The 24,668-nt window shown below is 46.9% G+C and overlaps 1 non-coding gene across 1 annotated transcript; it reads left to right on the plus strand.

Moving 5' to 3' along the window:
* The first annotated feature begins 8,239 nt into the window (after window positions 1-8,239).
* TRNAT-CGU lies at window positions 8,240-8,311 on the plus strand. The gene has a single exon. It is a non-coding gene; the product is annotated as a tRNA-Thr (tRNA).
* The last annotated feature ends 16,357 nt before the right edge of the window (window positions 8,312-24,668 follow it).

Consider the following 24,668-nt stretch of genomic DNA (forward strand, 5'->3'; position numbering starts at 1 on the left):
ATAGTGAGGGGACACGACCACCGGCTCCCTGCACTTAATACGGAGGGAGTCAGAGTCACCTAGATTCAAGCCAGCAAGCAAACACAATAAAGTAAAGGACTTATCTGAGCAAACAGCAGATGCAGCCTCCAGAAGTGAACACTTCATCCATGAAATAGTATAAACCGCAAAGTGTGGCAGTATGGGAGGGAATATAAAGGAAGACGAATATGTCTAAATAAGTGACACCTGGCAGAAGGAAAGGAGATGAGAAAGTGAAACCAAAACAAAGAACATCATACAAGAGGTAGAGAAGAACGTCTGCCAGACCTTCTAACAGAAGTGGCGGTGACAGAAATGTGGACCCGCACTTCCGAGTCCGCATTTCCGTTCCCGAAAATAATAGAACATGTCCTATTCTTGTCCGCAATTGCGGACAAGCATAGGCATATTCTATTAGTGCCGGCGATGTGCGGTCCGCAGAATGCGGAATCCACATTGCCGGTGTCCGTGTTTTGCAGATCCGCGGATCCGCAAAACACGCTACGGATGTGTGAATGGACCCTAACCCAACTTTAGCTTCCCCAGGGCCGACGTCTCTGACAACCCAAACTGGCTTCCCACTAAATTCCTCGGTGCTGAAAGCATTCTCAGTGCCCAGTGTCACCCACTGTTACCTCACCATCTGCCCTCTGGTAACAATACTCTCTATGTAGTACCACACCAGCAACTCAACCCTCAGGAACCCAGCTATGCAGGCCAACAACAAGCTCTCCAGGCACCTGACACATGTTCTCTTCTTGGATTACACGGACTCCAATTGTAGGTGGCAACTAAAAAACCAACATTTCTGCTGTCAGCAGTGGTGGATTTGGCTACTATGCAGACCCCATAATTGCGTGGGGCCCCCAGCTACAGCACCTATTTCAACTGAATCCACATCCTCAGCCCCCCACTCCACCATTCACCCTCAGGATTTTGGCCTGTTAGTGTGCTAACAGGCGTCCAAAATTTTTTTTTTTAGGACGTTATAAAACAAAATAACTAAGTTTTATTAATGATCTAGCGAAGTACCTCAGGGGTCAGTATTGGGCCCTATTCTCTTCAATATATTTATTAATTATCTTGTAGAAGGCTTGCACAGTAAAATATCAATGTTTGCAGATTACACTAAACTGTGTAAAGTAATTAAGGGCTCTTTCACACTTGCGTTGTTTTGTTCCGGCATAGAGTTCCGTCGTTGGGGCTCTCTGCCGGAAGAATCCTGATCAGGATTATCCCAATGCATTCTGAATGGAGAGAAATCCGTTCAGGATGCATCAGGATGTCTTCAGTTCCGGACCGGAACGTTTTTTGGCCGGAGAAAATACCGCAGCATGCTGCGCTTTTTGCTCCGGCCAAAAATCCTGAACACTTGCCGCATGGCCGGATCCGGAATTAATGCCCATTGAAAGGCATTAATTCGGATCCGGCCTTAAGCTAAACGTCGTTTTGGCGCATTACCGGATCCGACGTTTAGCTTTTTCTGAATGGTTACCATGGCTGCCGGGACGCTAAAGTCCTGTTTGCCATGGTAAAGTGTAGTGGGGAGGGGGGGAGCAGTATACTTACCGTCCGTGCGGCTCCCGGGGCGCTTCAGAGTGACGTCAGGGCGCCCCACGCGCATGGATGATGTGATCACATGGATCACGTCATCCATGCGCATGGGGCGCTCTGACGTCATTCTGGAGCGCCCTGGGAGCCGCACGGACTGTAAGTATACTGCTCCCCCGCTCCCCACTACTACTACGGCAACCAGGACTTTAATAGCGTCCTGGCTGTCATAGTAACACTGAACGCATTTTAAAGACGGATCCGTCTTCAAATGCTTTCAGTTCACTTGCGGTGTTACGGATCCGGCGGGCACCTCCGGCAAATGGAGTACACGACGGATCCGGACAACGCAAGTGTGAAAGAGGCCTAACACTTAAGAGGACAATATACAGCTACAGCTGGATCTGGATAGATTAGAGACTTGGGCAGAGAAGTGGCAGATGAGGTTTAACACTGACAAATGTAAGGTTATGCACATGGGAAAAAATAATGCAAGTCACCCGTACATACTAAATGGTAAAACACTCAGCAACACTGACATGGAAAAGGACCTAGGGATTTTTATAAACAGCAAATTAAGCAGTAAAAAACAGTGTAAGGCACCTGCTGCCAAGGCCAATAAGATAATGGGTTGCATCAAAAGGGGCATAGATCCCTGTGATGAGAACATAGTCCTACCACTTTACAAATCGCTAGTCAGACCACACATGATGAGAACATAGTCCTACCACTTTACAAATCGCTAGTCAGACCACACATGGAGTACTGTGTACAGTTCTGGGTTCCTGTGAACATGGCAGACATAGCAGAGCTGGAGAGGGTTCAGAGGAGGGCAACTAAAGTAATAAATGGAATGGGGCAACTACAGTACCCTGAAAGATTATCAACATTAGGGTTATTCACTTTAGAAAAAAGACGACTGAGGGGAGATCTAATTACTATGTATAAATATATCAGGGGTCAGTACAGAGATCTCTCCCATCATCTATTTATCCCCAGGACTATGACTGTGATGAGGGGATTCTTTACGGTAAGAGTAGTGAGACTATGGAACTCTCTGCCTGAGGAGTAGTGATGTCGCGAACATAAAATTTTCCGTTCGCGGACGGCGAACGTGAATTTTCGCAAGTATTCGCGAACGGGCGAACCGCCATAGACTTCAATAGGCAGGCGAATTTTAAAACTCTTTCTGGCCACAATAGTGATGGAAAAGTTGTTTCAAGGGGACTAACACCTGGACTGTGGCATGCCGGAAGGGGATCCATGGCAAAACTCCCATGGAAAATTACATAGTTGACGCAGAGTCTGGTTTTAATCCATAAAGGGCATAAAGCACCTAACATTCCTAAATTGTTTGGAATAACGTGCTTTAAAACATCAGGTATGATGTTGTATCGATCAGGTAGTGTAAGGGTTACGCCCGCTTCACAGTGACAGACCACACTCCCCGTTTAATGCACCGCAAACAGTCCATTTGCACAACCGCAAACTCCCCATTTGCACAAGGTTGGATACCAAGCTAGCCATGTCCCGTTCCTTGTCCTCACTGATGTAATTGAAGGTCTCTTCCTCCACCCAGCCACGTACAACACCAAGGGTCCCCGAAGGTGACAACAAGCCCCCTGGTAGTGTAAGGGTTACGCCCGCTTCACAGTGACAGACCACACTCCCCGTTTAATGCACCGCAAACAGTCCATTTGCACAACCGCAAACTCCCCATTTGCACAAGGTTGGATACCAAGCTAGCCATGTCCCGTTCCTTGTCCTCACTGATGTCATTGAAGGTCTCTTCCTCCACCCAGCCACGTACAACACCAAGGGTCCCCGAAGGTGACAACAAGCCCCCTGGGACGCCTGCTGTGGTTGGTCTTCCACCTCCTCAAAGCCACCTTCCTCCTCTGACTCCTCTTCTTCAGACTCCTCTCTCTGCGTTGCCTCTCTCTGCGTTATTATAAGGTGTGTTAAGTAGTACTATACCTATCAGTTTAATCCCTGTTACGTCCCCTATCAGGGGACGTGTATATGGCATCGATTTTAGGAACGGGGAGATGGAAAAAGATGCTTGGTTGGTCCTCCTACTTCAAATTTGGGGCACTGTGCGTGCAATCTAATGTGCCGCCAGATAGTTGTGGTGTGTTATGTTGTTCTATTCTTATCAGTTTAATCCCTGTTACGTCCCCCTGGAACGCCTCAGACTCCACCAGCTTGTATGGTAAAAGCTGGCGGGCTAAGAGTTCAGACAAGCCAGCTGTCAGACGCCGGGCAAGGGGGTGACTTTGTGACATTGGCTTCTTACGCTCAAACATGTCCTTGACAGACACCTGACTGTGGGCAGATGAGCAGGAACTGCTCAAGGCGAGAGACGGAGTGGCGGATGGTTGAGAGGGGGCAAGGAGGACAGCAGTGGTTGATGTGGCTGAAGATGCTGGACCAGGAGGAGAATGACGGCTTTGAGTTTGTGTGCTGCTTCTACTCATGTGTTGATCCCATAGGCGTTTGTGATGTGCGATCATGTGCCTTCGCAAAGCAGTTGCACCTAGGTGGGTGTTGGACTTCCCACGACTCAGTTTCTTTTGGCACAGGTTGCAAATGGCATCGCTGTTGTCAGAGGCAGACACACAAAAAAAATGCCACACTGCTGAGCTCTGCAATGACGGCATTCTGGTGGTGGCAACAGCATGCGTTGATTGGCGTGCTGTCTGGCTGACCCCGGGTGCCGATGCACCCTGTCTGACTGTGCCACTAGCTCCTTGCGACGACCTCCCCCTGCTTCCAACTCGTCTCCTCCCCCTCTCTGTTTCCCCATCAGAACTTTCCCCCTGTTCTTCTTCTCTTCGAGCGGGCACCCACGTGACATCCACGGACACATCGTCATCATCAACCGCTTCACTTGTATTTGACAACTCAGCAAAGGAAGCAGCAGCGGGTACAATATCATCATCATCACACCGTACGTCCATGTGTGTAATGCTGCCTGACTGAGACATATCCCTGTTATCTACATCCTCTGGCAATAATGGTTGCGCATCACTCATTTCTTCCAACTGATGTGTAAATAACTCCTCTGACAGATCAAGTAAAGCGGCTGTGGTGCTAGTGTTGGTGGTGGCGGCAGGCGGGCGAGTGGTAACTTGAGAGGTGCCCAAAGCTGAGCTGGAGGAGGATGGTGCATCAAGGTTCCGAGCGGAAGCTGTAGAAGATTAGGTGTCCTGTGTTAGCCAGTCAACTATGTCCTCAGAACTTTTCGAGTTCAGGGTACATGGCCTCTGAACACTGGGCATTAGTCTAGGGACAAAGGGAATCACAGCACCACGACCACGACGGCCCCTGCGGGGTGGCCTGCCTCTGCCTGTCATTTTTTTTAGATTAGTTAAGTTGTACTATGCGTGCAAGCTACTGTGACACAAGATATGAGTTGCGCTGAAGTGACACTATGCACTGCACTGGGCCTTAAACACACAAACACGTGTGTAACTGACTTCTATTTATTCAGTCAAAATAGTTTTTTTTATTTAAATGGAATCGAATGTGACACCAGATATGAATGGCGCTGAAGTGACACTATGCACTGCACTGGGCCTTAAACACACAAACATGTGTGTAACTGACTGCTATTTATTCCGTCAAAATAGTTTTTTTTCTTTAAATGGAATCGAATGTGACACCAGATATGAATGGCGCTGAAGTGACACTATGCACTGCACTGGGCCTTAAACACACAAACACGTGTGTGTAACTGACTGCTATTTATTCAGTCAAAATTGTTGTTTTTCTTTAAATGTAATCGAATGTGACACCAGATATGAGTTGCGCTGGTGACACTGTGCACTTGCAGGGCTGTGAGCCTGACACACACGCTGGCAGGCAGGCAACTGCAATTTCATTACACAGGGGAAAAAAAGCAGACTGATGTTCTAGCCCTAAAAAGGGCTTTTTGGGGTGCTGTCCTTACAGCAGAGATCAGATGAGTCCTTCAGGACTGCAGTGGACACTGAATACACTTGCCTAGCTATCGATTTCCCTATTAAATCAGCAGCAGCTACACTGTCCCTCCTCTCACTAAGAATGCAGCTTCCGAATGAATCTAAAATGGGTGCTGTCCAGGAGGTGGGAGGGTCTGGGAGGGAGGGTCTGCTGCTGATTGGCTGGAATGTGTCTGCTGACTGTGAGGTACAGGGTCAAAGTTTACTTAATGATGACGAATAGGGGGCGGACCGAACATCTCATATGTTCGCCCGCCGCGGCGAACGCGAACAAGCTATGTTCGCCGGGAACTATTCGGGACATCTCTACTGAGGAGGTGGTGATGGTGAGTACAATAAAAGAATTCAAGAGGGGCCTGGATGAATTTCTGGAGTGTAATAATATTACAGGTTATAGCTACTAGAGAGAGGTCGTTGATCCAGGGAGTTAGGGTCCATTCACACATACGCAAAACACGGATCTGCAAAACACAGACAGCGGCAATGTGCGTTCCACATTTTGCGGACCGCACATTGCCGGCACTAAGAGAATATGCCTATTCTTGTCCGCTATTCCGGACAGGAATAGGACATATTCTATTTTTTTCAGGATCGGAATTGCGGACCCGGAAGTGCGGGTCCGCAATTTCAGATTTTTTTTTTGTTCCTCTGGATCAACTTGCAGGATAACAGGCTGAACTGGATAGACAAATGTCTTTTTTTCGGCCTTATATACTATGTTACTATATCTGTTTTAAAACACACACGAAAAGGGCGTATGACCTAAAAACGTAATATGTATTAGGCTTGCTCTGACTGATATCCAAATCATAGGTGTATAGTGCCAGATCGGTGCTACACCCACACAGTCGTGAATCACACACCTCCTCCTTCTGATCGCAGAGCAAGCCTAATATATATTACGTTTTTAGGTCATACGCTGTTTTCGTGTGTTTTTAAAACACAGATTAAAAAAACTTTGTTATTTTGTATTATAACGTCCTAAAATTTTTATTTTTTTTATGTATTAATATCCTGGATGTATACATTCTCACCAATATTTTTCCTTTTGTGTTAACAGGCGCAATAAAGTGGCATCATCACGCTGAACCTAGGCACCAGACAGACCAGAGAAGATCTGCAGTGAGACATCTGCTCCATTCACCATGGATGACTAAAGGGACACAATATTGTGTTGATGGACACATAAAGGGACACCATATTGAGGGTCATTTATTAACCCATAATAACCCTGTGCGCTAGCGGTAAATCTTCTGAAGTTATGACGAGTCGCCAGCCTCTACATGACTTTGGCGCATCCACCGCCGGTCTAAATCTACACCAGCTCCCTCGCTGGTTTTTCTAAGCCTAAAACAGGGGGTAGAAAATGATAAATGAGACAGGCCTACTGGCCCGTCCCCTTCACTAGACCTGGGGTGAGCAGGGAAAAGTCGAAGATTGCGGCGCAAATAACTTGCTGAGGAGCACATAAAGGTGCTTGGAGAGGCACATAAGGTCACCATATTAGCGGTGTGATGGGACGGAGCTTAGCAGTACTGCATCAGCTCCCGGTTTCATCATTCACCCCGAGACCAGCAGTGGTTGTGCTGGCGGGCATGACGAAGTGACATCATTACGCCTGCTGCACCTAGCCACAGGACAGACCGGAGCAGCTCTGCAGTGAGAGATGTGCTTCATTCATCGTAAGAAAAATGGGATAGGTGAGTATTCACCCACTAAAGGGGCACCATATTGTGTTGGGGGCAAAATATTGTGTTTGGGGGAATTATACTGGGGGGGGGGGGAGATACACAAGAGGTCACCATATTGCCAGTGCAATGGGGAAGACCTTAGTAATGCTACAGGGATGCCACATTAACCCCTGGCCATCAGCTGGGGGTGACATGACTTGCAATCCTGGACCTCAAGGTGCAAAGTCTGTGACAGGAATAACAGTCCTAAGACTATATTCACACAGTCCAGTTGAGGTGCAGATAAAACACCTAATGAAATATCCATGTGTTTTCCCTCAAGTTTCCACGTGGTTGCTGTTTTTACAGGTAAAATGTGTCACATGTAAAGTAACCACATAGAAAACGGTGGCAAAATCCACAGATGTTTTTTTGTTTGTTTTTTACGCCGTTTTAATCACACTGTGACCATTGAGTGTGACATATATTTACTGCAATACAAGCCCCTCAGTAACCCCCCCCCCCCCCCCCTTTATCCTTCTTAGGACCCTTAAAACAGAATATAAACGTCTTGGGCAGCTCTCTAGGAGGAGCACAGGGATTTCCCTAAATATTACAAGTTGTCACTCTCACAAACATGGACACCAGCGGCGACCTATTCTGCTGGTGGTGACAGTGACACACGGACGCCTCGCACTGCGCGCGCTTTCTCCTCACAGCCGTTTGTTTAAGTGGGCGGGAAAACATTTTTGCGAATCTGGGCGGGAAAGCCGCTCGCAGCCCATCCCCACACTAGAGCTCCCTGTATGTGATGTACAATATAAGACGTGCTGCGCCGCATTACTGCTACAGTATGACCGGCTTTTACTCAGGAAGCGCATTCCTATAATAGACCGCCGCCCCATAACCGATGTAAACGAGCCATTTCCTGCCACACAGCAGACTGTGAGGACGGCGCTGGACGATAGGTGGCGCGTGGAATGACACGGAGCTTAGACACATCGTTTAGACGCAGGCGCGGTGGCCAAGTGGTAAGGCGTCGGTCTCGTAAACCGAAGATCACGGGTTCGAACCCCGTCCGTGCCTATACACGGGGAACATATATTTTTCCCCTCTGAATTTATATCCAAATACTTAGTAATCCTGGTAATCAAAACTGCGTTTGTTTTAGGAGGAATAGAAAGACACCAACGTGAATCAATATTTGTTTTCATATGTATTTTAGGTGGAAATCATGTGAATTCCTTTAAAGCTAAAACACTAAATAAAACCACAGAGGGGCTCATGCACTTGACCGCGGAATGCAAAACACGGTTCCACAAAAAGTAGATATGACGTCCGTTTGCATCAGTTCGCATCAGACCCATTGTAACAAAGCCTATCCTTGTCCGCAAAACGGACAAAAAAATAGGACATGTTCTATCTTTTTTTGTGAAACGGACATACGGAAACGGAATGCAAACGGAGTAATTTTTTTTTCTGTGGACACATTAAAGTGAATGGTTCCGCATACGGGCCACCAAAAACATGGAACGGAAATGGAAAGAAAATACGTTCATGTGCATGAGCCATAATTGTCCTACATTTTGCCACGGATTTGTGTGTATTTTGCGGACTGCAAAACGCAGATCTACAAAAAATACGGATGACGACAGTGTGCATTCCGTATTTTGCGGAACGGAGCAGCTGGCCTCTAATAGAACAGTCCTATCCTTGTCCATAACGCGGACAATAATAGGACATGTTCTATTTCTTTGTGGAACGGACATACGGAAACGGAATGCACACAGAGTTAGGGTCCATTTACACGTCCGCAATTTCGTTCCGCAGCATTTTGCGGAATGGAATTGCGGACCCATTCATTTCTATGGGGCCGCACAATGTGCTGCCCGGATCCGGAATTGCGGATCCGCACTTCCGAGTCCGCAATTCCGATCCCGAAAAATATAGAACATGTCCTATTCTTGTCCACAATTGCGCACAAGAATAGGCATTTTCTATTCAGTGCGGGCGATGTGCGGTCCGCAAAATGCGGAACGCCATTCGCCGATGTCCGTGTTTTGCGGATCCCCACACACGAACGTGTGAATGGACCCTAACTTCTGTTTTTTTGTGGACCCATTGGAATGAATGCGTCGGAATGGACATGCTCATGCACACAAACGTATTTTTTATCTGTTCTGTTCTTTTTTTGGCCCGTATTCGGAACCATTCACTTCAATGGTTCCGCAGAAAACGGTAATGACTCTGTGTGCAATCTGATTCCATATGTCCGTTCCAAAAAAAGGTATAACATTTCCTATTCTTATCTGTTTTGCGGACAAGGATAAGCATTGTTACAATGGATCCACAAAAAAAACGGATGCAATACAGATGTCACACAGACATCATCCATATTTTCTGCAGATCTGTGTTTTGCAGACCGCAAAAAATATACGGTCGAGTGCTTGAGCCCTAAGACTGATTTTGCTACAGCCACACGATGGAATCCATTTTACAGTACACAAATCGTGGATCTGCAAGATATGGACACCATACATGACTGCGTGCGATCCACATTTTGGATCGCACATTTTGCACACCAGAATGGGACATGTTCTATCGTGTGCGGAATGGACCCACTGATGCGGACAGCAACCTTTTACAAGTGATGGGCTATTCTCAGGATGGACCATCACTCCGATCAGTGGGGGTCCAACTTCCCCCCAGCCCTGCCTCAAGATAAGTCATCAGTTTCTGACCGGTGGCGATCCTCCTCCCGGGAGCCCCACCATCAGCTGTTGAAGAGGCCGCGGCACTAACCAGCTTTTCCTAGACCAGTGACGTCACATTGATTGTTCACACGGCCTAGGCGCAGCTTAGTCCTGTTCAAGTGGATGGGTCTCAGCTGCAATACCAAGCACAGACGCTATCCATTAGATGACGGTGTACTTTGTAAGCTGCGAGGAGGCTGTGGCAGGCACCAGAGCGCTACAGCCTTTTCGAACAGCTGATTGGCGGGGGTGCAGGGAGTTGGACCCCACTGATCAGATACTGATGACCTATCCTGAGGATAGGGCATTGGTATTAAACACTCAGAAAACCCCTTTAGGCCGCAAAACACGGATCCCGGGTGTGAGCATGCCGCCTTTTTTTCAGTTTAGAGAAAAGTCCTATTCTTGCCTGCAAAACGAACATATTTTTTTCTCCGTATCCGTTCCGTCTTTTTTACTGACGGTATGCGGAACCATTCACTTCAATGAGTCTGCAAAAAAATGTACATTCTGTGTCCGCTTGGCCATTTCGCAAAAAAGAAAGAACATGTCCTATTCTTATCCGTTTTGCAGACAAGGACAGGCATTGTTATAATGGATCTACAAAAAAAACGAATGTCACACGGACGTCATCTGTAGTTTTGCGTATCCATGTTTTGCTGACAGCAAAATACATACGGTTGGTCGTGTGCATGAGCCCTTATAGTCATACAATTCCATATACATGGATGTCAACAGCACGTAGTTCATGAAGGAAGTCACGTGTGGTGAGCTGGCATGGTGGGTATATAAGGTGTGCTGAGCTGGCTCGGTGGGTATGTAAAGTGTGGGATAGGCTGTCTGCACAAATATCCTTCATTGCTGTCAGAGTTGTAAAAAGGGATGATTATTGGCTTTTAGACTAAGGCCTCATGCACACGACAGTATTTTTCCTATCGCCCATGACAGCACCACCGGAGAGAGGAGGATCCGCCCCACAGAGACAGGAAACCTGCAGAATAAAATGGGCGGACATTCTCCTCCTCTTCAGTGTGGTTTCCTGTCTCTGATGGGAAGCCTGCAGTATCGACATGCTGGATCCTTCCCTCTGGTGGCTCCCCACTAAGGCTACTTTCACACTAGCGTTCGGAGTGGGTCCGTCTGATGTTTCATCAGACGGATCCGCTCCTATAATGCAGACGTTTGCATCCGTTCAGAACGGATCCGTCTGCATTATAACTTAGAAAAATTTCTAAGTGTGAAAGTAGCCTGAACGGATCCGTCCAGACTTTACATTGAAAGTCAATGGGGAACGGATCCGTTTGAAGATTGAGCCATATTGTGTCATCTTCAAACGGATCCGTCCCCATTGACTTACATTGTAAGTCTGGACGGATCCGCTTGCCTCCGCACGGCCAGGCGGACACCCGAACGCTGCAAGCAGCGTTCAGGTGTCCGCCTGCTGAGCGGAGCGGAGGCTGAACGCTGCCAGACTGATGCATTCTGAGCGGATCCGCATCCACTCAGAATGCATTGGTAGCTGGACTGATGCGTTCGGGGCCGCTTGTGAGAGCCTTCAAACGGAGCTCACGAGCGGACACCCGAACGCAGGTGTGAAAGTAGCCTAACCTGCGAGTCCCTGGAAAGTAGCGGCGGTGCGCTGAAGGCAGGCAGAGGCACAGCTGAGCTCCGGAGGGGGCGGTCAGTGTGAGGGGATACGGGAGACGGCTGCACGTGTTACGCCGGAAGAGACGCCGGCCACCAGGGGGAGGAAGAGGAGCGGCTCTGGCTGTGAGCAGGCCGTGGAGCGCTCCTAAAAGTCACATGACCGGCCTGACGCTGGCGATGACGTCATCTTCAGGCGCCTATGAGAAGAGCGCGAGTTTTTCGGCCGGCGTCTCTTTTGACTGAGCAGGATGGAGGACGAGAGCCATCATGGCAAGCGGTCCGAGGAGCCCACGGTCCTTCCTGTTCCAGCTAAGCCTAAAAAGGTTGGAGCAAAGAAGAAAAATAAGGAATGTGACTTATGCAGTGTGGGGTTACCATCTGAATGGTAAGATACAAATGTCTAACATAACTGTTGGTTATAGCTTGGACGGAGTGTCATATTATGTGGTTACATTATGATCTGCAACCTATGTAATCCATATTTCTCAGGGATAAGAAGATGTGCCAGCCCTGTATAGATAAGACGGTGGCTGAGGAGTCCCCCTCCTTTTGCAAATGTCTGCAAGCATTGGTATGCTGTGAAGTTAATGCATCCCAGGCTACCCAGAAACAGCAAAAGCCTAAACATACAGAGTATTCCAGAGAACCCCCTTCGTCAGATGAGGGAGAGATCCCTTCTTCAGTGTTTGGCCCCTCTGATGTTTCATCGCTGGCCTCTTCTGGGGAGGAAGATAAGGGGGGGAAACCCTGTTTTCCAGTAGAAGACACCGAGAAGCTCCTTAAAGAGGACCTTTCACCGATTCTTACCCTATGAACTAAGTATACAGACATGTGAAGCGGCGCCCGGGGATCTCTCTGCACTTACTATTATCCCCGGGCGCCGCTCCGTTCTCCTGCTATGCCCTCCGGTATCTCCGTTCCCTAAGTTATGGTAGGCGGAGTCTGCCCTAGCGCTGGCCAATCGCATTGCAGAGCTCACAGCCTGGGAGAAAATAACCTCCCAGGCTGTGAGCTCTGCGCTGCGATTGGCCAGCGCTAGGGCAGACTCCGCCTACCATAACTTAGGGACTGGTATCTCCGCCTACTATAACTTAGTGAGCGGAGATACCGGAGGGCATAGCGGGAGAACGGAGCGGCGCCCGGGGATAATAGTAAGTGCAGTGAGATCCCCGGGCGCCGCTCTACATATCTGTATAGTTAGTTCATAGGGTAAGAATCGGTGAAAGGTCCTCTTTAAAGCTATCCGCTCGACCATGGGCATAGAGGAAACTCCGGAACCCCGCTCAATTCAGGATATTATGTTTGGGGGGTTGGAGTCCAGACAGCATGGTACCTTTCCAATACATAAGAATGTATCAGCATTGATAAAGGGAGAGTGGGAGAAACCCAATAAGAGGGTATTTATCTCCAAAACTCTTTATCTCCAAAAGGAGGAAGATTCTGCGTCTTGGGATAAAGCGCCTAAAATAGATGTGGCTATATCCAAGGTCTCTAGAAAGATGGCCCTACCATTTGATGACACGGGAATCTTGAAAGACCCCCTGGATAAAAAGGCGGGTGCCTTTCTTAAAGGGGCTTGGGAGGCATCAACTTCCTCATTTAGACCTAGTATAGCTTCCACTTGCACGGCCCGGTCTCTTATTGTGTGGTTAGACGAGCTTGAGTCCCAGTTAAAGAATAGGTGCCCCCGGGAAGAGATATTAGCCTCCCTCCCTACGATTAGGAAGGCAGCGGACTTTCTAGCAGATGCCTCGGCTGACTCTGTTAGGTTGGCAGCCAGATCAGCAGCTTTATCCAACTCAGTGCGAAGAACTCTTTGGCTAAAGAATTGGACTGGGGACATTGCTTCTAAATCAAAGCTTTGTGGAGTTCCATGTGAGGGGGAATACCTCTTCGGTCCAAGCCTGGATGACCTGCTGGATAAAGCGGCAGACAGGAAGAAAAGGTTTCCTGGTTTTCAGGGATCTTTTTCTTATAGAAACAGGTTCAGTCGGTCCTTTCGTCCATTTAGGGGTAGCCAGGAACAGGATAAGAAGGCCAGGGAGGACCGGTTCAGAGGTCAGAGGAAAAATAGGAATTTTTTTCTTTTAACCAGTCCTCCTCGGATAAGAGAAAGCCAGAACAACAATGACGCCAGGATTCTGGTAGGGGGCAGACTGAAGGACTTCTTAGCAGAGTGGAGAAAAATTTCCGTAAGTCCGTGGGTGCTAAATACCATCGGCAAGGGGTTTAGATTAGAATTCCTTCAGTCCCCTCCTGCCCGTTTCTTTCCAACCGTAGATCCTCCTTCGGCCTTAGGGAAGTCAGTTATACAGGCAGAGCTTTTAAAATTAATAGAAAAATCAGTCTTAACCCCGGTAATAAAGGAAGAAGAAGGCAAAGGGTTCTACTCACCACTTTTTTTGGAGTTCCTTCAGAAGGGTCTAGAAATGGGTCTATCAGTCAGTACGCTGAAAGTTCAGGTCTCTTCCCTGTCTGTTCTATTTAATCAGAACATAGCCAGTAGCCCTTGGGTTTCCAGGTTTTTTTAGGGCCGTGGAGAGGTCTTCCTTAGTGGTACCTCCAAGAACCCCCCCCTGGAGTCTAGAGGTGGTGTTAAAAGCTTTATCTGGGCCCCCCTTTGAACCCATTAATTCTATTTTAATTAAGCATCTGACCCTAAAGCTGTCCGTTTTGATAGTTTTGACTTCTGCTCGCAGGATTGGTGAGATCCAAGCCATCTCCATCAACCCTCCGTACACTTTAATTAATCTTAGAGGACTAAGTCCTCATCCGTCCTAACCCGGCTTTTCTTCCAAAAGTCGCCACCAAATTCCACCGCTCTCAGGAGATTATTCTTCCTACTCTCTGTCAAAATCCTTCCTCGGAGGAAGAAGATTCTCTCCATTTTCTAGATGTCAAGAGAGCCCTTTTGTCCTATTTGTCTTCTACCTCTTCCTGGCGGAAGTCTTAATCGCTCTTCCTGCAGTTTCAGGGGAGGAACAAGGGTTCTGCTGCCCCAAAGAGTTATCCTACCTTTCCTCTGGGTTATCTCCCCCGGTTGGCCTGAGGGCCCACTCGACCAGGGTGGTGGCTGCTTCCTGGGCTGAGAGGTCCTCGGTTCCAATTGAGAAAATTTGTGAGGCAGCGACCTGGTCTTCCCCTTCAACCTTTTTTAAGCACTATAGGTTGGACTTGAACTTTTCTGGTGATTCTTCCTTCGGTAAAGGGATTCTTCTCTCTACTTCCCACCCTTAGGGATTCTCTAGTAAATCTCCGGTGGTGCTGTCATGGGCGATAGGAAAAAATGGTATTACTTACCGGTAATTTGATTTTACAGAGCCCATGACAGCACCACCGGAGAGAGGAGGATCCGCCCCACAGAGACAGAAAACCTGCAGAATAAAATGGGCGGACATTCTCCTCCTCTTCAGTGAGTTTCCAAGTATCGGAGGAAGGCCGCCACATATGTTAGACATGCAATTTGTATATAAGATATATACAAATTGCATGTCTAACATATGTGGCGGCCTTCCTCCGATACTTGGAAACTCCCCGAAGAGGAGGAGAATGTCCGCCCATTTTATTCTGCAGGTTTCCTGTCTCTGTGGGGCGGATCCTCCTCTCTCCGGTGGTGCTGTCATGGGCTCTGTAAAATCAAATTACCTGGTAAGTAATACAATTTTTTTCACGGTCCGCAAAACGGGGTTCCGTTGTTCCGTGATCCGTTTCCGTTTTTGTTTCCGTGTGTCTTCCTTGATTTTTGGAGGATTACCAGACATGAAAAGTGCTAAAAAAATCTAAGTCAAGTTTGCCTTGAAAATGATAGGAAAAAAACGGACACGGATCACGGACCACGGACGCGGATGACAATCTTGTGTGCCTCCGTGTTTTTCACGGACCCATTGACTTGACTGAGTCCGCAAACCATTGTCCGTGAAAAAAATAGGACAGGTCCTATTTTTTTCACGGACTGGAAACACGGATCACAGACGCGGATGACAAACGGTGCATTCTCCGAGTTTTCAACGGACCCATTGAAAGTCAATGGGTCCGCAGAAAATCACGGAAAATGGAACAACGGACACGAAACCCAACAACAGTTGTGTGCATGAGGCCTCAGGGTGGCGGTATTTATGAAACTGCACAGTTTGTGAACTGTTCTCGTGCTGCTGTGGTGAAAGTGTGGCGAGCGGTCAAATGGCACCATTGTGAATAAGGCTACTTTCACATCTGCGTTTTCCTTTTCCGCTATTGAGATCCATCATAGGGTTTCAATAGCGGATAAAAACGCTTCAGTTTTGTCCCCATTCATTGTCAATGGGGACAAAACTGAACTGAAGGGAATGGAGTGCACCAGAATGCATTCCGTTCCGTTACATTGCGTTCCCATGACGCACACAAAAGCGCAGAAAGCAGCGCTTTTGAATGCGTCCCTGGATGCGGAGCAAGACGGATCCGCTTTCTATGACACAAAAGAAAACGGATCCTGCGCCCCTTGACTTACAATGGTCTTAGTGCCAGGTCTTGGCTATTTTAGAGATGATACAACCAGATCTGTTCAGAATGGATGCAGACTGTTGTATTATGACTGAAGCTTTTTCTTGTGATCGATGACGGATTCAGCAAAAACGCTGGTGTGAAAGTATCCTAAGCGATGTGGAAACTGCGGAGCACAAGTACCATTGATGTGAGAGGTGAACGTCAGCTACGAAGGTTTGTGAGGTTAGACTGACACTGTACAGTGGAGCAGCTCACCACCAAAATGAACCAGGAGCTACCAGACGTGTGTCTAATACAACAGTTTAGAGAACCTTACTGCATATGGAGCTCAGAAGCAGACAAATGGTCACTGCTAATGAAGTTGTATCGGCAGAAAAGACTTCAGTTTTTGATGCAGTATCGGAATTGGACCTCCACTGATTAGCAAAGGGTTATCTTCTCCAATGAGTCAAGTCTTCTGCTTTATTGAACGGATGGACGTTGGCATGTCAGGCGAGAAACAACTACTGTTGGAAGAACACAAGCTGGTGGTGGTAGCATTATGGTCTGGGGAATGTGTTTGTGGCATTCTCTGGCCTACTCATCCACGTAGAAGGCACTCTCAACCAATTTGGATATGAATCCATTCTTGCAGATCATGTACACTCATACATGCTGATTGTCTTCCCTGGGGTGGTTAAGATCTTCCAGCAAGACAATGTGACATGTCACACAGCTAGGATTGTCCAACATTGGTTGGAAGAGCATGACCAAGACTTTCAAGTACTACCCTGGCTCCCTAATTCCCCAGACTTGAACCCAATTGAGCATCTGTAGGACCAACTTTATCATTGTGTTCGCTCCATGGATCCTCCCTCCAGCAGCTGTGGGATGCACTGCAGTCAGCATGGCTCCAGATACCTGTGACAACCTAACAGGATGTTATTGAGTCACTCCCAACCCGTCAAGCTGCTACCCGTGCCGCACACAGCGGTTATTCTAGATATTACAGTAGCTGGTGGTCATAATAATGTGACTCGACTGTGTATTTGCTATATATTCAACAGGGATATTATTAATGTAAACACTCATTGTGGCTTGAGTTTAGTCTTCTAGCAGCTCACCAAGCACAGTACTGTACACTGTATAGCGGCTGTGCTTGGCATTGCAGCCTAGCCCCGTTCACTTGAATGGGGCTGAGCTGGTCCTAGGCCATGTGACACATGAACGTGTAATCACTCAGCCTACGAAAAGCAGAGAGAAGGTCGCAGCGCTCACAGGAGCGCCCCTGCCTTCTCAAAATAGCTAATCAGCGGGGTCCAGGGTGTCGGGACCCTGCCGATCAGATACTGATGACCTATCCTGGCGATAGTGAAAAAACGTTGTAGAGCAGCACCCATGGGCCTTATCGACCTTAACGCAATGCACCAGCCAAACCACGACCGCGGATCCTCAGCAGTCCACTGAACAGCAATCAAATAAACGGTAACGGCAGCATCTCCGGATGTTCCTTTATTAGACGTACTTCAATGAATGTGTACACAGAAAGCCAAACTGCAACATTTCGGCTACATGTCAATGGTTGACAAAGGCTACCACGTAGCCCAAACATTGCAGTTTGGCTTTCTGTGTACACATTCATTGAAGTACGTCTAATAAAGGAACATCCGGAGATGCTGCCGTTACCGTTTATTTGATTGCTATCCTGACGATAGGTCATCAGTACAAAATCTTGGTAACCCCTTTTAACCCCTTCAGGACCAGGCTAATTTAAATTTTTTTCATTTGATTTTTTTCTCCCCACCTTTCAAGGGCCATAGCTTTTTTACCTTTCCACTCATATAACTTTATGAAGGCTTGTTGTTTTTGCAGGACAAGCCACCATTTAATTTAGCACATAATATACTGAAAAACAGGTAAAAAAAAAAAAGGGGGTACACCTAGCCTTTCTGCTGCCTGAACTGAAATGGCGCCCCTCCCCCAGCCCTATTGTTAGAGACATATTTGGAAAACATTACACGCGGCGCTACAAAAAATACAGAATACAGCTCTGCATACCTCTTACATCCACTGATGTCTCCTATGATGTAGACATTCTCTTTCATCATCTTCTCTATTTGGCCCAGACCGCCGTGGTGACTTCTTTCAGCCGTGTCTTGTCTCTACAGAGTTTACCACACAGACATCTTAGGTTCCTCACTTTTCCATCATCCTCTCCCTCCTGGTGCCCCAACATTGATATCCTGCTACTACCCCCAATACTGTGCCTACTGTGCTCCCCAATGCCCACAAACACTATACTGCAAAAATAGTCCCCCCATAGTGATATTGCTCCCAGACTGTCCTCAATAGTAATAGTGCCCCCTACAATACCCCCAATACTGATAATGCACCCCAAGAGTGTCCCCATTAGTAGCAGTACCCTCCAAATTGTGCCCAATAATAATGCACCACAGTTCCTCCGGCAGTAATAATGCTCCACAGTGCACCCCAGTAGAAATAAGGCCCCTCTATTGTATCCCCAGCAATAACAAGATCCCTCTATAAGGTACCCCCTTAAAGCCGTGTGAAGTGTTTACAGTAGTTATAATTCTCCCTATTGTGGCCCAAGTATTTATAAAGCCTTCTGCAGTTCTCCCTCTATTATAATTCCCCTCCTGTACTGCTACTGTTTGTATTTTAATGCCAACTGTAGTTCTAGAGACTTTATTATAATTCCCCCTGTAGTGTCCTCCTTAGTGCCTCCTGGAGTGCTGTAGTGTAGTGTATTTTAATTTCTCCTGTAGGCCCCCTGTAGTGCTGACTGTATTATAATGCCCCCTGTAGTGCTGTAGTTCTCCCTCCATAGTGCCACCTGTATTATATTGTCCCATAGTGCCTTCTGAAGTGCTGTAGTACTCTGACATTACGTCTCTCTCTTCTCAGGGTCCACACTGCTGTGTCCTGGCTGCCTGCACTGTTTGGACGTACAGAGTGCACTCTGACCTGACGCTGCAGGAGAGGTAAGTGACTTTATTATTTTATAGTCTTATCTGAGGTCTGATATGGAGGTCTATTGGGGGTCTGGAGAGGTCTATTGGGGGTCTGGAGCGGTCTATTGGGGGTCTGGAGGTCTGACTGGGGGGTCTGGAGTGGTCTAATGGGGGGTCTGGAGGTCTGATTGGGGGGTCTGATTAGGGGCCTGGAGGTCTAATGGTGGTGTGATTGGGGGTCTGGAGGTCTAATTTTATATTTTAATAGTTTGGAAAATTTTGGATGTGGGAATACAAATTATGTTAATTTTTTTATTATTTTAATATGTAAAGTTGGCAAAAAGGGTGATTTTGAATTTTTTATATTTATATGTTAAAAAAAGTTAAAAAATATTTTTGAAATGTTCTTTATTGTAATTTTTTAAATCCCTTTAGGGGGCTTGAACATGCAATCCTTTGCTCCTTGTACTAGTGGTAGAATACTGTTGCAGTCTATGGGGCTTTTACTGGCTGCCTGTCAAGCTGTGCCATAGGGAGCTGGCAGCCAATAGCAGGCCGTGACAGGGACAAGTCTTCCTAGCAACACGGAGACAGGGAGATGCAGCGGTGGCCGCGCGAGCATCAGAAGCGACGTGGGTGACGGGGAGCAAGATAAGTACAACCTGTGTGAGGGGCCTGGGCATTAGAGGGGTATTATAGGGTTTGGATAACCCCTTTAAACCCTGACGCTTTTGGATCCCAATAAGCTATTTAGGCCAAATACAGTCAGGAGGGTGTTCACCTGCACCGATTCTTAACGGGGACTGAATCAGAGTACACTACCACTGTCCAAATGGTGTGGACAGCATCAGAGCATACTGGTTCACTACCCGCTGAGAACCAGCGATGGTGAATGACCCCTCATCAGTGTATGGTCTCCATAGCATATGAGAGCCCAAGTTAGGCTACTTTCACACTTGCGTTCAGAGCGGGTCCGTCTGGTGTCTGCACAGACGGATCCGCTTCCATAATGCAGACGTTTGGATCCGTTCAGAACGGATCCGTCTGCATTATAGTTTAAAAAAAATTCTAAGCGTGAAAGTAGTTCAGACGGATCCGTCCAGACTTTACATTGAAAGTCAATGGGGGAAGGATCAGTTTGAAAATTGAGCCATACTGTGTCAACTTCAAACGGATCCGTCCCCATTGATTTACATTGTAAGTCTGGACGGATCCGTTTGCCTCCGCACGGCCAGGCGGACACCCGAACGCTGCAAGCAGCGTTCAGGTGTCCGCTTGCTGAGTGGAGCGGAGGCTGAGCGCTGCCAGACTGATGCATTCTGAGCGGATCCACTCAGAATGCATTAGGCTCAGTTCAGACCTGAGCGTTTTACAGCGCGTTCCTACGCGCTGTAAAACGCTCAACAAGGAGAAACCAATGCTTCCCTATGGGAATGGTTCTCACCTGGGCGTTTTACAGCACGTACGATCGCGCTGTAAAACGCCCGACGCTCAAACAAGTACATGAGCGTTTTTTTGGGCGTTTGTCGCGCGTTCCCGTACATAGACTTTCGGGAACGCGCGACAATGTGTGTTCACTTGTCTCTGTATGCGCGCTTGTAAACGCCCGTACAATCGCGCATACAGAGCGCTCCTTTCAGAACGCTCTGGTGTGAACCCAGCCTTAGGGCAGTACGGATGCGTTCGGGGCCACTTGTGAGACCCTTCAAACGGAGCTCACAAGCGGAGCCCCGAACGCAAGTGTGAAAGTAGCCTTAACAGCACTGATTACTCAGGGAATGGGGAGTCAGGGAAAAAACTGTAGCAGAATCTGTACCTTAGAAATGCTACAAATATAAAAATACAGTACAAATGAATGGACAATATAAACCTACATTATAAAAGTCAGCTTTCTTTGTACATTTCTCTTTAAATTTATTATTATCTTGGGGAAGTGATTCAAGATGAGTTTATTTTTTTCATATCAATATATTCTTATGTCTTCAACTACAAAACCGTGAAATCTATATACAGCTAGGTCCATAAATATTGGGACATTGACACATTTCTAACATTTTTGGCTCTATACACCATCACAATGGATTTGAAATGAAACGAACAAGATGTGCTTTAACTGCAGACTGTCAGCTTTAATTTGAGGGTATTTACATTCAAATCAGGTGAACGGTGTAGGAATTACAACAGTTTGCATATGTGCCTCCCACTTGTTAAGGAACCAAAAGTAATGGGACAGAATAATAATCATAAATCAAACTTTCACTTTTTAATACTTGGTTGCAAATCCTTTGCAGTCAATTAAAGCCTGAAGTCTGGAACGCATAGACATCAATAGACGCTGGGTTTCATCCCTGGTGATGCTCTGCCAGGCCTCTACTGGGTCATTTTCCCTTCAGTTTTGTCTTCAGCAAGTGAAATGCATGCTCAATCGGATTCAGGTCAGGTGATTGACTTGGCCATTGCATAACATTCCACTTCTTTCCCTTAAAAAACTCTTTGGTTGCTTTTGCAGTATGCTTTGGGTCATTGTCCATCTGCACTGTGAAGCGCCGTCCAATGAGTTCTGAAGCATTTGGCTGAATATGAGCAGATAATATTGCCCGAAACACTTCAGAATTCATCCTGCTGCTTTTGTCAGCAGTCACGTCATCAATAAATACAAGAGAACCAGTTCCATTGGCAGCCATACATGCCCACGCCATGACACTACCACCACCATGCTTCACTGATGAGGTGGTATGCTTAGGATCATGAGCAGTTCCTTTCCTTCTTTATACTCTTCTCATCACTCTGGTACAAGTTGATCTTGGTCTCATCTGTCCATAGGATGTTGTTCCAGAAGTGTGAAGGCTTTTTTAGATGTCGTTTGGCAAACTCTAATCTGGCCTTCCTGTTTTTGAGGCTCACCAATGGTTTACATCTTGTGGTGAACCCTCTGTATTCACTCTGGTGAAGTCTTATCTTGATTGTTGACATTGACACACTGACACCTTCCTCCTGGAGAGTGTTCTTGATTTGGCCAACTGTTGTGAAGGGTGTTTTCTTCACCAGGGAAAGAATTCTTCGGTCATCCACCACAGATTTTTTCTGCGTCTTCCGGGTCTTTTGGTGTTGCTGAGCTCACCGGTGCGTTTCTTCTTTTTAAGAATGTTCCAAACAGTTGTTTTGGCCATGCCTAATGTTTTTGCTATCTCTCTGAAGGGTTTGTTGTGTTTTTTCAGCCTAATGATGGCTTGCTTCACTGATAGTGACAGCTCTTTGGATCTCATCTTGAGAGTTGACAGCAACAGATTCCAAATGCAAATAGCACACTTGAAATGAACTCTGGACCTTTTATCTGCTCATTGTAATTGGAATAATGAGGGAATAACACACACCTGGCCATGGAACAGCTGAGAAGCCAATTGTCCCATTACTTTTGGTTCCTTAACAAGTGGGAAGCACATGTGCAAACTGTTGTAATTCCTACACCGTTCACCTGATTTTAATGTAAATACCCTCAAATTAAAGCTGACAGTCTGCAGTTAAAGCACATCTTGTTCGTTTCATTTCAAATCTATTGTGGTGGTGTATAAAGCCAAAAATGTTACAATTGTGTCTGTCCCAATATTTATGGACCTGACTGTATATAAAGAAGGATGTATATATGTGTGTATGTATGTTCCGCGATCACTCAAAAACGCAACCCTCGATTTCAATGAAACTTGATATACACATCTCTTGCTACCTGGAAAGAAATCTTGTGGGGGTCACCGCTATCTAGGACGTACCGTTCCTGAGATATTCCCAAAAAATAACCTGCATTAGCCAATACAAGCTTGCAAGTCTTTCTCGTCATATCCCAACTGCCATACACACGGTCACATGTCCCTTATCAGCCAATAGAAGCTCGCAGGCCCTTAGTCTTCACATACACACAATTTTACTCCAGGTTTCCATAACAACCCAGCCATTTTTCTTCACTGCTGTAGGTCAGCTTTAGGCTAGGGCTACACGACACACAGGGCACAACTACACTGCTACATGGGTTGCGCGACATTGATGTCGCACCAATGTCGTGCGACAATTTTTATAATAATAGTCTATGGTGTCGCACTGTGACATGCTTGGATGGATTTTTTGCAACTGTCGCAGTCGCAGCATGTCACATGTCGCAGTGCGACACCATAGCCTATCATTATAAAAATTGTTGAGACAAAATGTCGGGCGAGACATGTTGTCGTGTAGCCCTAGCATTAAAGGGGCAGGGCGCTGTGGAGGTCACTGTTAAAGGGGCGGGAACTGTGGAGGTCACTGCTAAAGGGGTGGGCATTGTGGAGGTCACTGTTAAAGAGGCGTTCACTGTGGATGTTACTGTTAAGCGGGCAGGGGCCACTATTAAAGGGGCAACTGCTGTGGAGGTCACTGTTAAGGCAGCAGGATACTATGAGGTCACTGTTAAAGGGATTCTGTCACCTGGATTTTAGTGACAGAACTTTTAACATCATCACATCAGTCTGCTCGTTTTGTATTAAAATATACTAGTATTACTACCCTAAGGCCTCTTTCACACGGGCGAGATTTCCGCGCAGGTGCAATGTATGAGGTGAACGCATTGCACCCGCACTGAATCCTTACCTATTCATTTATATGGGGCTATGCACATGAGCGGTGATTTTCACGCATCACTTGTGCGTTGCGTGAAAATCGCAGCATGCTCTATTTTGTGCGTTTTTCACGCAACGCAGGCCCCATAGAAGTGAATGGGGCTGCGTGAAAATCGCAAGCATCCGCAAGCAAGTGCGGATGCGGTGCGATTTTCACGCATGGTTGCTAGGTGACGATCGGGATGGGGACCCGATCTTTATTATTTTCCCTTATAACATTGTTATAAAAGAAAATAATAGCATTCTGAATACAGAATGCTTAGTAAAATGTGGATTGAGGGATTAAAAATAAATAAAAATTAACTCACCTCCTCCTCTTGATCGCCTAGTTGCCGATCTCTTCTTACTTCTTTAATCATGAGCTGCCGGCTAAAGGACCTGTGGTGACGTCACATCACATGGTCCATCACAGTGATGGACCATGTGATGAGCTCAGTGACGTCACCACAGGTCCTGAAGAAAGAGCAAAGACCGGCAGCTATGGAGGAGGTGAGTTAATTTTTTATTTATTTTTAACCCTCAATTGACCTTCTACTAAGCATTCTGTATTAAAGAATGCTATTATTTTCCCTTATAACCATGTTATAAGGGAAAATAATAAAATATACACTACAACTAACCCAAACCCGAACTTCATTGAAGTAGTTCGGGTCTGGGTACCACATTCAGTTTTTTCTCACGCGCGTGCAAAGTGGATTGCACTCGCGCGGGAAAAAACGGAACCACGCAACGGAATCGCAGTCAAAACTGACTGAAATTGTGTGCTCACAGAATGCGTTCGCTGAGCCATAAGCTCGCGCATGCGCCATGGATACACATGTCAGCGCCTGGAATCGGCCTCACAGGACGCACTGCACATGCGCCAGCCGGCAATGAGGAGTGAATAAATTAGCAGTGGGGCGGTGCTGGGCTCCAGGAGAAGGGGCGCATCTGGGCTCCGACGGCCGGGGGGACAGCCCCTTGGGCT

The sequence above is a fragment of the Bufo bufo genome, chromosome 7, assembly GCF_905171765.1.
Source record: "Bufo bufo chromosome 7, aBufBuf1.1, whole genome shotgun sequence".
Classification (NCBI taxonomy): Eukaryota; Metazoa; Chordata; class Amphibia; order Anura; family Bufonidae; genus Bufo; species Bufo bufo.